The 15,761-nt window shown below is 41.2% G+C and overlaps 1 pseudogene; it reads left to right on the forward strand.

Annotated features, from left to right (window-relative positions):
* Positions 1 to 4,584: 4,584 nt before the first annotated feature.
* Positions 4,585 to 9,544, forward strand: LOC143669976 (hippocalcin-like protein 1 pseudogene; annotated as a pseudogene).
* Positions 9,545 to 15,761: the final 6,217 nt, after the last annotated feature.

A 15,761-nucleotide genomic window follows, 5' to 3' on the forward strand; every position in this document is an offset into this window, starting at 1 on the left:
CACACTGCCAGAGACCTTTCGAGATGAAGAAGAAAAACACCCCGGGGGAGCTTCATGAAACAAGAAGCTGGGAGAGAAAGATAGTGGACTTAGCCATGTGCCATTCCAACTGAGAGAGAAACCCTGAACTTCATCGGCCTTTCTTGAGTGAAGGTAACCTCTTATTGGTGCCTTAATTTGGACATTTTCATAGACCTGCCTCAATTTGGACATTTTTATGGCATTAGAACTGTAAACTTGCAAAAATAAATTTCTTAAAAGCCATTCTGTTTCTGGTATATCTCACTCTGGTAGCTTACAAACTAGAAGAGTAACCTTTTGTTGGTATCTTAATTTGGACATTTTCATGTCCTTACAACTGCAGACTTGCAACCTAATAAATTCCCCTTTTAAAAAGCCATTCCATTTCTGGTATATTGCATTCCAAAAGCTTTAGCAAGCCAAAACATGCAGTATATAGATATTCCTTTTCAGTTTTTGGTGTATTGTAGTAGCTAGAGGAAAATAGCTGAAACTGTTGAACTGTAATCAAATAGTCTTGATTCTTGAAGATGACTGAACAACTATAGAGTTTTTAAGGTATGACTGTATGATTATAAAAGCCTTGTGACTGACACGCTCTTTGTCCAGTACATGGACTGAGTAAAAAAAAAAAAAAAATATATATATATATATATATACACACACATACATATATATATACATATAAATGAATAATAGGGGTGAGGGGGTTTGGGATGTTTTGGGTATTCTCTTTTACTTTTATTTTTATATTTTGGAGTAATGAAATATTCAAAAATTTATTGTGATGATGAATTCACAGCTATATGATTTTACTATAAAATTCTACTGATTGTAAAATTTGGATGATTATATGGCATGTGACTATATAATATATCTCAATAAAATTGCATCAAAAAAAGAAAAAAAAATTACTTAATTTTCCGTGCCAAGAAAAAAAAGACATTTTCATGGTCAGTCAAGTCAAATCTGTTACACAAAGATTAGGGTCCTGGTGGGGGAAACCTGAATCCCTGAAACATGGATGAATGCCCAGATGATGTTGGTTCTTAATCCACTTCCACCCCACACCAATCCTTGGGCTTGCAGAGGTGGACCACCCTTCCCTAGTGTGCTGATTCAAATCTATTATGCACCCCAGAAAAGCCATGTTTTAATCCTGATCCAGGATTGTGGGGGCAGTCTTTTTTTCTAATCGTGATTCAATATTGAAGGGTAGAAACTTTGATTAGATTATCTCCCAGCTGTGGGTGTAATCTTTTGATTAGATGGAGATGTGACCTATTCTAGGTGGAGTCTTAATTAGAGTACTAGAGTCTCTAAAAGGGGAAACATTTTGGAGAAATGACAGAAGCTTCAGAGCCAACAGAGCACAGAGGCGAGACAGATGCTGACACCTGGAGAACAGATACAGATGTTTGGAGATGCTTGGAGCCCAGCAGAGGTCGCCATGAGATGCTAAGCAAGCCGGAACTGGAGAAAGCCAAGGGGAGCCAAGAGATGAAAGCCAGCCCCAGAGAAGCCAAGTGAGGAACCCTCACAGGAACAGAGGCTGAAGGCATCAGAGCCCAGGAGCAAGGGACCAGCAAGAGACTGGCGTGCCTTCCCAGCTGACCGAAGCGCTCCAGATGCATTGGCCTTTCTTGAATTAAGGTTTCTCTACCTGAATGTCTTAGTTTGAACATTTTCATAGGCTTAGAACTGTGAACTTATAACTTATTAAATTCCCCCTTTTAAAAGCCGTTCCAGCTCTGATATATCACATTCCGGCAGCTTATCACAATTCATAGGCCTCTCCCCTGCAAGACGTCTGTGCCCGGCCCCACTTTAGGAGTACCCCACCTCTTCTCTTCACTGCCAGGGTGAAATCCCAATTAATCCAGATGGATTCATATACATGAAAAGAGATAATACACCAAAAGACTTGTAAGAATTAGTTAGCACACACTGGTAAGAACCAGAGAAGTAGCCCTGGAATTGGATTTTAAGAATGCTTGGTTAACACTACTGGAATTTAAGACTAGATGGGCAATTTCTTGGGAGATAGGATTTAATATCCTGGCAAGGATTCCAGGGGATAAGGCAAACTCCCTGCTGGGGTTGCTATTAGAAGACTGAGAAAAGTGATGGCCAGTACTCAGCTAAGTGGGAATACTGGAGTTACCCTGGCAAATGGTAGAGCGTGAGGGAAGTGAGCATGCTGGGATGGATGTATTATGTAAGGCCAGAAGACCCACCAGTGGATTTTGTTTTACTATTCACTGAGGCCATTAGATATATGCTGGTGAGAGAAGTTGGCAAGTTCACTGCTAGTGGCTCTTCTCTGCAGGCAGGACACGTGGTAGGAGCCTCCTTCAAGTCTACAGTTTGCTAAAAGATTTAGCCCTAAGTTCTGTTTGGGAATAGCTGTCTTTCACCTCCTCTCATAAGCTAAATGAATCCCACTCCAGCCCCTCACTTTAACACTGAGCTTGGTTTAGACTCTTATCCAATCAGGAATCAACCCCACTGGACCTGGAGTCCAACTGCCTATTGCTTTGCAATTCTATTCTTTTTGGTCCATACAGATTTTCCTGTGTTTGGGTTACTATTTTTATATTTTCTCTCTCTACTGAGTTTGGTGATGAGGAATGCGTCAAAGCACAAATTTACAGCACCATTTTGACCAGATGTCTGGTTTATTTGTTGTTGTTTATTTTTAAGACAGAAGTCCCCAGAGCATGACTATATGCCTTACGGGAAATCATAAATTGAGAAGAAGTTGAGGAGAGAGAGTAGGGATAATTGATGCACTGAGCTTCCTGGGTAGGCAGGAAAAGATGGGGTCCAGCATGCATGGGGGGATTGGCCTTGGCTATAAGGAGGGACATGCTCTCTACTATGGAAGGGAGGTGAAGATGGCAGCAGATCTGGGTGGGCTTTTAGGTTAGGTGACAGGAAGGTAGGATGGCTAATGCCTGTCTCTGTGAGGCAGGACAAAAGGCTATCAGCTGAGATGAGGAGGCAGTAGGGTGAAGGGGAAACAGAAGTTTGCAGAGAAAATCACTGAAACAGTCAGAAATAGTCATTGACTCTAAATTTCTAAAAATTACTTAAATGCTGGAGTAGATTAAAAAAGGCATAAATGTACTATATTTTGAGTATCCTATAAACAAAAAGAATTCTGAATGGTTCTGTGTATAAAAAAATTAAAGATATTTCTGGCATTATTTTAACTTTGAGTAACTCCTCTAATAATCTGGCCCTTTTGCTTTGGTCTCAGAAGACTGGCCACCGGCCTAAATTTGTATTTCTTTTTCTGAGTGTCGGTCCAAACAAAAGCCCCAAACTGCACATGAAGGTAAGACAGCATTAAGGCCAACACAATTTGTTTATTTTTAATTTTCTAGATTACTTTTATTGGATTAAAAAACAATTTTTAAAATGTTTAAAGCACTTGCAGTTTACAGAAAAATCATGCAGAAAGTAGAGAGTTCCCAAATACAGCTGCCACACACACACAGTTCTCCCTATTACTAATATTTTCACTGGTCATTTAATTTTTGAATTTCATTTTTGATTGCTTAATAATAGCTATTGAGTCAGTTTATCTGGGTTTGAATCCTGGCTTCTCAGCTGTGTGATACTGAGCAAGTAATTTAATATCTTTGTTCCTCAGTTACTTCACTTGTAACATGGGTAGAATATTAATATTTACTTCAAGGGGCTATGGTAAGGATTAGATTAGATGGTACATGATGCCTGCTACACAGCTCAATAAAGGTTAGTTGCCTGTCATTTTTTAGTGGTTGTAAAATATTCCACAGTATGGCTGTGTCCTAATATATTTAGCCAACTGCCCACTGATAGAAATTCAGGATGTCTCTATTTTACTTTTATTTTATAGCATATAACCAAAACTTGGTGAATAAATGAACATGTGGCATAATATGATCTCATGTACTCTTAGTGGGGGTGTAAATAGGTACAGATTCTTTGGAAAACAGTTTGGCACTACCTGATAAGGCTAAACATGAACATACCATGTAACTCACCAATTCCACTCCTAGATAAATATCCTAGTGATCCTTTTGCACATTTGTGTCTGGAAACGTGTGTAAGAAAGCGTAAATCAGCACTGTTCTTAACAGCCCCAAAGGAAAGGAGAAGAACCCGACGCCCAACAGCATTGGGCATGTCCATTTGCCGTGGACAAATACAGCCACGGCAGCAAAAGAACTATGGCTACATGCAGCCTGGGAGAATTTCACAAGCATAAGGCTGAGCAAAAGAAGGTCACAAACTAACACCTACGATCATATTCCATTTATATAAATTTTAAAATCAGGCAAGCCGGGTCTGGCTGGCCGGCGGTCGTGACCACAGAAGGCACCTCGTACCTCGCTTCCTCCAGCCGGGCGCGATGAGCACGGGGCCCGAGCGGCGGTCGGGGGCTCACCAAGGCCCACGCTCCCGGCCACCCGCGTGGCTATGGCCCGCCTGTCCCTGCAGCCTGGGCTTGGAAACGGGCGGCCCGCGCGCGTCCTGCGCGGTACCCGGGGCCTGCTCTCGCGGCGCCGTCAAAGAACGCGGACGCAGACCCCGCAGCCTCTGCTCCCGGCTCGGCCTGCGGTGCGGCCGCCATGGGCAAGCGGGGCAGCAAAATGCGGCCCGAGGTGCTGCAGGACCTGCGGGGGAACACGGACTTCACCGACCTCGAGCTGCGGCAGTGGTCCCACGCCTTCCTCAAGGACTGCCCCAACGGCCACCTAACGTTGGACGCGTTGAAGAAGACCTACACCAACTTCTTCCCCCACGGCGACGCCTCCGGGTTCGCCGAGCACGTCTTCCGCACCTTCGACGCCAACGACGACGGCGCCATCGACTTCCGGGAGTTCGCGGTGGCGCTGAGCGTGACGTCACGGGGCCGGCTGTCGCAGAAGCTCGAGTGGGCCTTCAGCCTGTACGACCAGGACGGCGACGGCTACGTCAGCCGCGACGAGGGGCTCGACATCGTGCAGGCCATATACAAGATGGTGGCCCCCGCGATGAAGAGGCCCGAGGACGAGGCCACTCCTGAGAAACGGACCGACAAGGTCTTCGTGCAGATGGACACCGACAAGGACGGCAGAGTGACCCTGGAAGAATTGATTAAAGGGGCCGAGGGCGATCCCTCCATCCTCCGCTGGTTGCAGTGTGACCCCAGCACCGCGAGCCAGGCCTGAGGAAATGGGTTTCGGGACAGCTGCGGAGAAACGCGGGCCTGTCCCGCCGCGGGAGCTCGGCCAGCAGACCTGGACGCCTCCTCAGTGGCTCCTGCGCTTCGGCAGACCCGCCACCCTGGCGACACCGCCTGTCCGGTGGCGCCTCCCGCACCTCCCTCCTCGGCCTGGTCACTGCCACCCTCCTCCCAACCTCCCCCTCCCAACCTGTTCCTTCCCACCGCGACTCACAGGAATGGTCCTCACGCCGCTTTTCTAGGGTTCACCGTTTCCCAGGGACCCCCTCCCACGGGGCCCATACGACAACCTGAAGATACCAGGTAGGACTTCCTAAGACGGCGCCAAGGCCAGCTAGTTTGCGCTACCAGATGACTCCATCGGACAGATGGGGACGGGTAGACAAAGCAAGTCCTTTCCCGAACACGGCTCCGTCTGTCCCATTTGTTTGTTTTCTCTGACCAAAATTGCTTGCTTTTACATGTACTGTGGTCTCCCTTCTTTTAATATAGAAGTTATACGTGTGGTGAAGCAGCATGTAGCGGAGGTGGTGTATTTGATGCCTCTGATAGCCCGTCAAGCGTGGTTCCGCGCGTGGCGTGTGACTCCGCGATTCCCCGGGGCCTAAGTGTGTGGTAGTTTTATGTGTCTTGCACACTCTCCACCTGCCTGTTTCAAAAGGCCATGCCGGTGTGTCCACCACCGTGGAGACCTACTGTCCATGTGTGAATGGAGGTGTTTGTTTAAAGTAAGTCTGTCCTCCCTCTTCATTGGTCTGGCGTTTCCTGTACTACAAGGACCAAATAAATGGAATTATCTAAAGAAAAACAACAACAAACAAACAGGCAAGACTATGCATTCATAGATGGTTAAATTGCCAAGAAAAGCACCAAAATGATTCTCAGAAAAATCAGGATAAATGGATATTATCTCTAGTGTGGGCAGAAAGGAGATGAGACAAATTTTCGGGTGCTGGCTATCCTCTATTTTTTATCTGGGTTGTTAGGTGGGTGTTTGATGTTTTTGAGTCTCTTTAATTGTACACAAATTTTAGGTATTGTTCTCTACATTGATTTATTTCACAGATTAAAAAGGAAAGGAAAAGTTTAAAGCTCTTCAGTGCTCTATGGTTATTCAATCAGACAATACTGTGGAAAATGGAACTGGAAACGTCACAGCCTCCTGGGAAAGCAGCTGTAGGATTTTTCTTTCCATCTCCCGGGTGGGTGTGAAATTGGTAGCTCTCCAGCAACCTGCATCTCACAAGCAGCACTAATCTCCATACCTAGGCTACCCCGCCCATAGTGTCGCATGGCCTCACCCTGCCCTCCCTGAGCTCAGCACATGGCACTCCCAGGCCCATGCATGCACACGGGCCCCCAATCACGTCATTCAGCTCTGAGAACTGCACGTTAGAGCGGTCCTAGAACCACTCATGCGCACAGCCCTCAGCCTCACTTTCCAGCTCTGAAAAAGTGCTGGCCTGCACAGCCGGGTCACATCTGCCCCCAGTCCACAAAGGTATAACACTGACCTGCTGCCATAGCTCTACGCATGCACACAAAGGGCCCTGTGCCTTAGACCAGCGCACACCAGGGTTACATGCCCCAGACCGGTGCACCCACACAGCTACATCCTCCCTGGCCGCTGGGCCTCCACGTTCACAAGCATTAGATTAACATCCCCAACCTGTGCCCATACATTCCCTGAAATAGCTCACTGTTGAGTGCTCCACCCTGTGCCCTGCTCCCTGCTATACAACCATCCTGCAAACACAAGGCCTTAGGCTACTGAAAGAAATCAACTCCCAAAGTAAATCAATCAAGATATCTACATATGATGAAGACAGCAGCAGATCACTAAGCATATCACAATGCAGACAGATATAGCCCTGCCTAATGACCAAATTAAAACATCTGAGGAGACACACAGATGTTGGAGCGACTAATCAAAGATGTTCGTACAACTCTACTTAATAAAATAAGTGGGATAGCAAAAGGACATTAAAAGGAGATGAAGAAGATGGTAGAAGAGCACAAAGAGGAATTTGAGAGAATAAATAGAAAAATAGCAGAAATCACAGAGATTAAAGACTCTGTTGACCAAATAAAAAACATAGAAGAGGCACACAATACCAGATTTGAAGAGACAGAAGAAAGAATAAGTGACATAGAGGACAGGATAATTGACTTTGAAGAATATTCTTAGTTAGCAACCAAGCAACTCTTTGCATTCCAAGAACTTCAATAAAAATGTAAAGAACTTCAGATTCTTTTGATTGACCAAAACAAAAGTAATAGACAAAAAAAAAAAGTAATAGACAAGATGTCCAAAGTATTTAAAGAACTAAACCATTAAACCCTGGGGCAAGGAGGTAGGGAAGCATGATATAGAGGATTTGGGGGAGGTTATTGTCATAAAATATGGTGCAGCAATTATAAAATGAATAATGACAGTGAATGAATTAGAGCTATGAATGGCAACCAGGATAAACCAATGCGAAGAGAGGAAAACAAATCACGAAAGAATATAAACAATATATTCTTGTTTATATAAAATTCCATATCCATTTCTATATTGTTTAGAATGGGGGAAATGAGCAAGGAAATTATTATGTTTAGAATGGGGAAAATGAGCAAGGAAATTATTACCCTCTCCATGGAAGGGGGTCGGGAGAAAGATCAGAAAAAGCACATGGCAGCGAACTGCCTATGTGACAACTGTCATGTGCTATTTCTTGACTCGGGTCATGGTTACACGTGTGCCTGTTTTATAGCTATTTGTTAAACTCTACATTTATATCTGTTGAATTGCTCAAGGCAACAATAAAAAGATGGTGGAGCAGCTCTGCATATGGCCACTTTATGTGGAAAACTTGAAGCAGAGTCCCATAACATTGTGCTATTGTGGGTTTTCCCCCTCAGTTCTACCTGGACACTTGTAAGATGCTGACTGTCCTTATGTTGAGAAGTCTTTTTTTTAGCCTGATCACAGCAGGGGGCATAGCCACAGGGAGCTTTAAAAAAACAACGTGTCTTTTAAACTCTGTATTGCTGTTGTTCTTTCCTTGGACAAAATGGACAATTGAGTCCAAACTTTTACAGATGCTTTGATTAAAAGAAAAAAGTGTGTGTGTGTGCATGTGCATGTGTGCACATTCAACACATGAAAGGGTAATAAAATTAGGTCCTTTGGAGCCTGCCAGTATACATAACTTATTGCTAAAGAACAGAGCTGCTGAAAAGCAATTTGTATCTTCATTGTGTTCAGGAGTTGTAATATATATTCCACATAAGGGATACGTGGATTATAGGGTCCTTGGGAAAGGGATTTACCAGAACCTATACTTGTAAACAATTGGCAGTCTGCCTGTCTAGTGCAGAAATATTTTATTTCTATAAACATTCAGTACTTTAAATGTTGATAGCAAATCCATATTTTATAACAGCAGCAACAAACTTGTTTTTGCAATTGTGTCTACGTTGTAAAATCAAAGCCGAAATACAACCTCATCAGTGAAAAATTATCTCCTTATCACTGTGGAGAGAATTAGAGACATGTTGCTAAGAGTAAAAAGTTATTTAAAAAGATCTTATTTTAATATAATTTACTTTTGTATTTAAGTCTTTGGGGATAGAGACAAGGTATATGTGATAGTGTCATAGAGGCTTGATTCTAAGTAAGAGCCTAGTTGAGAAGGAAGAATTTTGCAGAGTGGACCATAGATCTATGTCTTGGGATTTCGTACATTGAAAACCCTCTCCTAGAGAACTGCAAATGCTGGTAAAAAATAGAATATCTCCTCAAATGTACAGCTGAGTGCTAGAAAGCAATACAAAGAGAAATATCTAGAATTGAAAAACAGAGCTTTGAGCACATAGCCTGATTTGGCCACAGGCAAGTGTCCCTGGGAATACAGGATCTTGGGTTTAATTCTTCTACAGGCACAAGAGACAGGGCTTAGGGTCCACTGTGGCAGAGATAAGAACTGAGATGTCCCGTTGAATCTGAGACCCTTGAAAGACAATAACTTCAGTGTAAGAGGAGATTAGGGAAAAAACCTACTGTTCTAGGCCACAGACACCAGTTTGTGGACATTTCTAGGTTTAGGGGTCACTGGATCATAAGCATAACAAACTCATTCCATTTTCCTTTGCAGGAAGTAAAAATTGCACTCAGAATAAGTTGCAAGGAAAAAATAGAAGGCAAAGAAACATATACATTTTTGACTAAATTTTTAAGGGTGGGGATGATGAAAAAAATTCAGTAGGAGATGGGAAAGGAGAAATAAGACATACACAAAAACCAAACCAACAAGCATGGAAAACAGCACAAAAATATGATGGTAGAAATAAACTAATATATCATTAGTTCTAATAAACATAAAATGAATACAGTATGAATTGTATTTTTCAAAATCCTGCTGTATTGTTGTTTATAAGAGCTATATCTAAAACATAATGACGCAGAAAAGTTGAAAGTTGAAAATCTAAAACACAGAACCAAACATATACTAGTTATTTAAAATATTTAATATATATTATATGTTTATTTAATATACTATTAAAAAAAAAACCAAACTGTTGGGGTTACATCAATATTGGGCATCAAAGAGTTTGAAGGCAAAAAGAACTATGAAAGATAAAGAAAAATCTAAAGAATGAAAAAGGAACTGTTCCTCTAAAAATAAAAACTTGAAATTGTACACATCTGATAAAATAACCTCATATACAAAGTATCAACATTGACAGAGGGGTGCGAGATAAACAAAAGGACCATCACAATGGGAGATTTTTAACACATCTCTCTCTAATCAGTAGATCAAGCAAATTAAAGTTTAGCATAGACATATAAGGTTTTAATAATACAGCAAGCATGATCTAATGTCTGTACGTAAAACCCTATGCTCCGCAATTAGAGAACAGACATTATTTTTAAGCATATGTGCTACATATTTTAGGGTCACAAAGGAGGTATCAACAGATACCGAAACATTTATATCATATTAGCCATATTTTCTTCCCTCAATGTAATTAATTTGAAAATGACATATAGGCAACACAATCACATGTTCTGGGAAATAAAAAAAAATTCCAGAAAGTAAGGAATCAAAAAATCATAATCGAATGATAATCACCAATAGTAATTGAGGAATTACTATTGGGCCAGGCACTCTTCTACATATTTTGCAAGCCTTAGCTAATTTATTCCTCAATAACCACCCGTGAAAAATGAACTACGGCTATCTCTATTTTACAGATAATTAAACTGAGGCACAGAGTGATTTAATAACTTGTCCAAGAGGTAGAACCCAGTCTATCACAACTCAGAACACTTTCTTCACTTAGAAAAATGTAGGTACATGAATGATCATTAAAATAATACATAAAAAATGTTCAGGATATGTCAAAAGCGGTATCGAGTGAGAAATTTTTAACCTTAAATGCTTATATCTTAATTAAAAAAAAAGATGGAAATTACTGAGATAAATGCTCAACAGTGAATAACAAAATAGTAGATGAGAATAATTAATAGAAAGCATAAATTGATAAAATAGAAAACAGAAACAATAGAGAAGATTATAAAACCCAAAGCTGATTCATTGTAAAAACCCTTAAAATGGAAAGGCCTGCAAGCAAGATTGAGCAGGAAAAAATTAGATAAAGCATACACACAAATATACTAAGACTACTAGAAGAGATGTCGCCACAGAAACAGTAGAGGTTTTAAAAACTATAAGAGAACGTTATTTACTATTTACAACTTAATACCAATAAGTGGGAAAACATAAAATTAACAATTTCTTAAAATAAATAAAATTTACTAAAACTAAAAAAAAAAAAAAAAAACCCCAAGTATGTGGATAATCATGGAATAATTTTATCAGTAGTTAAAAATCAACCCATCAAAAACCAACCCTGGAGGTTTTTGGTTGTTTGTTTGTTTGTTTTTCCTAGAGTTTTTTCCCCCTAGAGTTTAGGAAACTCTTTGTACACTTTATAAAAACTCTTTTTAAATAGGAAAAGAGGGAATGCATCCCAACTTATTTTATGACCCAATACAGTTTTGACCAGAAGTGTACAGGAAAGGAAAATTCTAAAGAAATCTCACTTTTGGAGATAGTTAAATTTTGACAAATTGAGTTTCAGCATCTTATAAATGAAAGAATTCATCATGAACAAGTTGGATTTATCCCACAGTGCACAGATAGTTTAAAATTAGCAAACTGTATTTTGTTGTTTGTCACGTTAACAGATTAAAAGGAAAAAAACGTGAGCATCTTGGAAAACACAGAAATAGCATTAAAAAAATTCAAGACCAATTCATGATAACTTTATTTTTTGCTAAAATAGGAATAAAAAAGAACTTCTGTAGCCCGATTTTTATTTCTTAAATAAAAATTTGATGCAAGACTGGTAGAAATAGCATTCAGTAAATTCAATACCAATTCATGATAGCATTACTAAAACAGGAATATAAAAAAACTTCCTTAGCCCAATTTTTATTTCCTAAGAAAATTTTATTTTCCTAAGCAAATAAAAATTTGAGGTAAAAATTTTGGTAGAGCGAAATAGTGGGTCCACAGGTGTTTGTGCTGTAATTCCCTAAATTTGTTCTTTTGTTTTGTTTTGATCAAACAAATGGATGTTAGCTGGAAAAATAAATTGAAAATTTAGAAGAAGTGATGATACAGAAAATTCATCAAATGAGACCTTGATGTATCTACATTCCTAAGGGTTATTGGTTTGTATTTTTCTTGTGATAGCTTTATCTGGTTTTGGTATTAAGGTGATGCTGGCTTCATACAAGGAGTGAGGAAGTGTTCCCTCCTCTTCAATATTTTGGAATAGTGTGAGCAGGATTCATGCTAATTCTTTGAAAGTTTGGTAAAAATCACCAGTGAAGCCCTCTGGGCCTGGCCTTTTCTTCACTGTGCACTAAGACTTTTAGGATGCCCTGTATATTATATTAAGCAATACCCTTGTTGGCTGCCCATTTATCTTGACCCTAGAAATACTGTGTTCTATTCCACATCTGTGTGAATTCCCCCACTGTCATTCCAGACTAGCTGTCCTATAGTAATCATGCCATCTGGCTTTTGACAGTTAAGTGCTGCCACTTGGCTTCAGCTATTTTGGGATGCCATTATCCCCATTGCTATCAGAGAGCTCAGTTCTGTAACAGCATGTCTTATTGTCAACCCTGGCCTATAGAAGACACAGCTGCCCCTGAGTTTCTCAGCAGTGCTGGCGCACCTCACCAGTGCACTCCTTAGGACCTTTAGAAATGGAATGTCCTTCCAAGGAACATAGTCAACTGGTCTTATATGGTAGACTCATTCTAGCATGCCCACTTCTGGAGTCTTTTGATTTTTTTTTTTCTCCAATTTTACATCATTTTCTTTAGACCAATATTTCTTCCAAGTTTCTAAGAGTTATCTAAGCAGTGTATCAGATCCAACTCCTGGGACCCTTGCCAGAGTGTTAAATCCTGAGTCGTATGAGAGTGCCCCATATTGACAAACACTCCTTTATCCAGCTTTATATTCCAACCCATTCATCCATCACCCTCACAAAACATTTCCAGGTACACATTCTGGTTCCTGCCAGTATAGGGTAGTGAGGTTGTACAGCTACTTTTGTATATAATCCCTTAGCAGGATTAGCACTTCCCTGGTTAGATTGTGCTGATATTTTACCCTTATTGTGGATCTTGTGGCCAAGAGTGGAAGTGTAGACAGTTCCTGAGGAGGTCACTCATTGTTTTGTAAGGCACTGCCTTACTGCACAGTGTCAGGCAAGAGAGACCCACTATTTTCCAACTAGGAAGTGTGGGAGACTTTTGAAGGTCCAAAAGGTTCAGGGGAATATAGCAATTTAAAGTTTTCAAGTGCAACTACCTAAATATTCCCAACTTAAGTCTTACTATTTCCTTCCTTCCTATCGAAGCCCTGAATTTATATTCCCACTCCTGCCCTATTAAAGCTCTGAATTTCTCTTCCAACCAAGCCAACCCTTCTGCATTTTTTTTTTTTACATCATGAAAAAGAAGTATTTATTGAGCACATTGGGTTGAATGTTGGGAACATAGAGATATGAACTGGTGCTTTCTTTCATGGGGCTTCACTGTATATGAGAAAGCAGAAAATACTCATAAAAAGTGTAAACACCAAGGGATAGCTATCTAAGCAGAATGCCTTGAAGTCACTGCCCCTGCGCCTGGAGATTACATGAGAGCTTCCACGATTCACAACTACAGAAAGTAGCTCACTTCATAATGAGTACAATGTCCAATGAGGTGTTAGAGCATATTCTGCATTCACTTTTTCAACCCTACCTCCAAATTTCTTGGCCACAGACCAGACATGCTGCTTATGTTTAGCATTCTGTCTTCTCCTTACCCCTTAGATTTGTCATAGTCAAAACACTTTGAATAGACTGCCGAGGCTTTGGTGACACCCCTTCTGGTTAGAATTGCCACCCCGAAGCTGCCCCAGTTTATTCTGGCTCCCTCAGTTGCCACCTGACAACTGAGCTATGAGGGTTTATGAACCCAGGGATCCTCCAACATTGGAAAGTCTAGTGTCTACTGAATTTTTTCAGGACTGAGCTCAGAACCCCTTTTACAGTGCTTGGCAAATAAGCTAGGAACTGGAGTTATACTGCAGACCAAAAAGAACAGGCATTCTAAATTGCAAGGGCAAAAGAAGATGAAATCCAACTCCAGGAAGACAGCAGACACAGTCACTGAAACCAAGGTATCTGTTTCCAATAACTAGTAAAGAGGTCCCACATGGATTTGGTTGAACTTCATTGATGCTCTCATGGTGCATGAGATGTTACTGTCCTAGTTCTCTCTGCACAGGGATTTGCTGATTTCTCTCTTTCAGTAGATTGTATGTTCTTGAGAGTGCGAACCATATTTATGCATCTCTTCTGATCCACTTGGCTCACTTAGGAGCTGGATGGGAAATGCCTTCCTTATGCAAAAAGGAAGGAAATATTTCTGACTGACTGAGGTGTCCACAGCTCCAGCATATGTGAATTCAGGGTAAGCCAAGGAAACAGGCCAAACCATAAGGAGCTGAGCACTGGAATAATTCCTGCCAGAGCAGATAGATGTGGGAAACAGCCAGGACAACTGAATGCCAGGATAGTTGAACATGAGGAGAGCTGGGCAGGAGCTGGAAGTCAGTGACTCACAGATGCTTAGAGTGTACAAGGACCTGAAAGGTCATGAGTTATAAGTGAGATACTGAGAGCTTAAAGAATAGGACTTCAAGTCCCCTCCATTACTAGGTGAAAAGAATAGGTAGGGCTCTGAGTCCAGAGGAAATAAAATATTAAGCAGAAGAAAAAGACTCAGGAAAAATGAAACTAGAAAGCTAGGTACTAGAAACTTTCAAGACATGCCTTATTTATAAGGTTCAAATCAAGAATCCAATTACCAAAAGAAGTAAACATCAGCATGCTAAGCCTTACTACATACATTACCAGGAAATGAAGATAAGGAGAAATATTTGTTGAACCGATGAATAAAATGGATTTAAGATGTTAGGCCATTTAGATAGCAGGCTAGGACTCCTTAAATTCCCACCTGCCAAGAATCAGATTGGTTCAAGATCCTGGATTAGGACTGAATTTCCAAGTGAGGACAAAGTGGCTCCTGCTGCGATGATTCTCCATACTGTGGAGCCAAGGTATGCATCAGAACATGGTGGAGCTTATATTTAGAGGAAATGGCATGGGGGAGAAAAGGGGAGAAAAAACCTGAAGGCTATACCATCCCAGGTTGACCTCAAGCTAGAAATGTGAGTAGGTTCATCTTACATTCACCCAGTCAGTCCAGACAGTTGAGCTCCCAACTGACAACCAGCACCATCTCACCAGCCATGTGAGGGAGCCATCTTGTACAGGTTCCTTGATGGTAGGAATAATGTATTGTTTATATCTGAATTGCCAAAACTCAACACATGGACTGTACAGCACAAGAGATACAACTTGGCATATTTTATTGAGTAAATGAATGCAAGTCATTGTGGAAGACAGCTGATGTTTGGTGTCCAGTCTCCATGTTCTCTCACTCTGGAAACATTACTCCCAATGTCCATGGAAAACTGCTGCTCCGATTTACTCATAAGGTTTGTGTGGGACTGATCCCACCCCTGGTTGTAGGAGTGAGCTCAGTGTGGCTCACATCAGTCAGTATTTCCCATCCCTTACCCTGGGATGTGTTCAGGGGTCAGGATTTAACCCAAGTGGAGCCAAGAGGACATGAAGATATTTTATTGAGGCTTCCAAGAAGAGAGGCTTATACTCTCTATTGGATTTGATGCCCCAAATATATGAAGCCTGCAGTGGCTTTCCTCTGTAATATCTTGCAACCAGGAAGAAAAAGACCAGAGCTCCTGAGAATTGTAGTGAGGAGATGCTACCCTGAGCATCTGAGAAAGGGGCCAACTCAGAAGAAGCACTGTAGAGAGAGGAATCCTGCTCATACTATTTCTTTTCTTAGGCCAACTCCAAAGCCAGAACTAACTGG

Source organism: Tamandua tetradactyla, chromosome 26 (genome assembly GCF_023851605.1).
Source record: "Tamandua tetradactyla isolate mTamTet1 chromosome 26, mTamTet1.pri, whole genome shotgun sequence".
Taxonomy (NCBI): domain Eukaryota; kingdom Metazoa; phylum Chordata; class Mammalia; order Pilosa; family Myrmecophagidae; genus Tamandua; species Tamandua tetradactyla.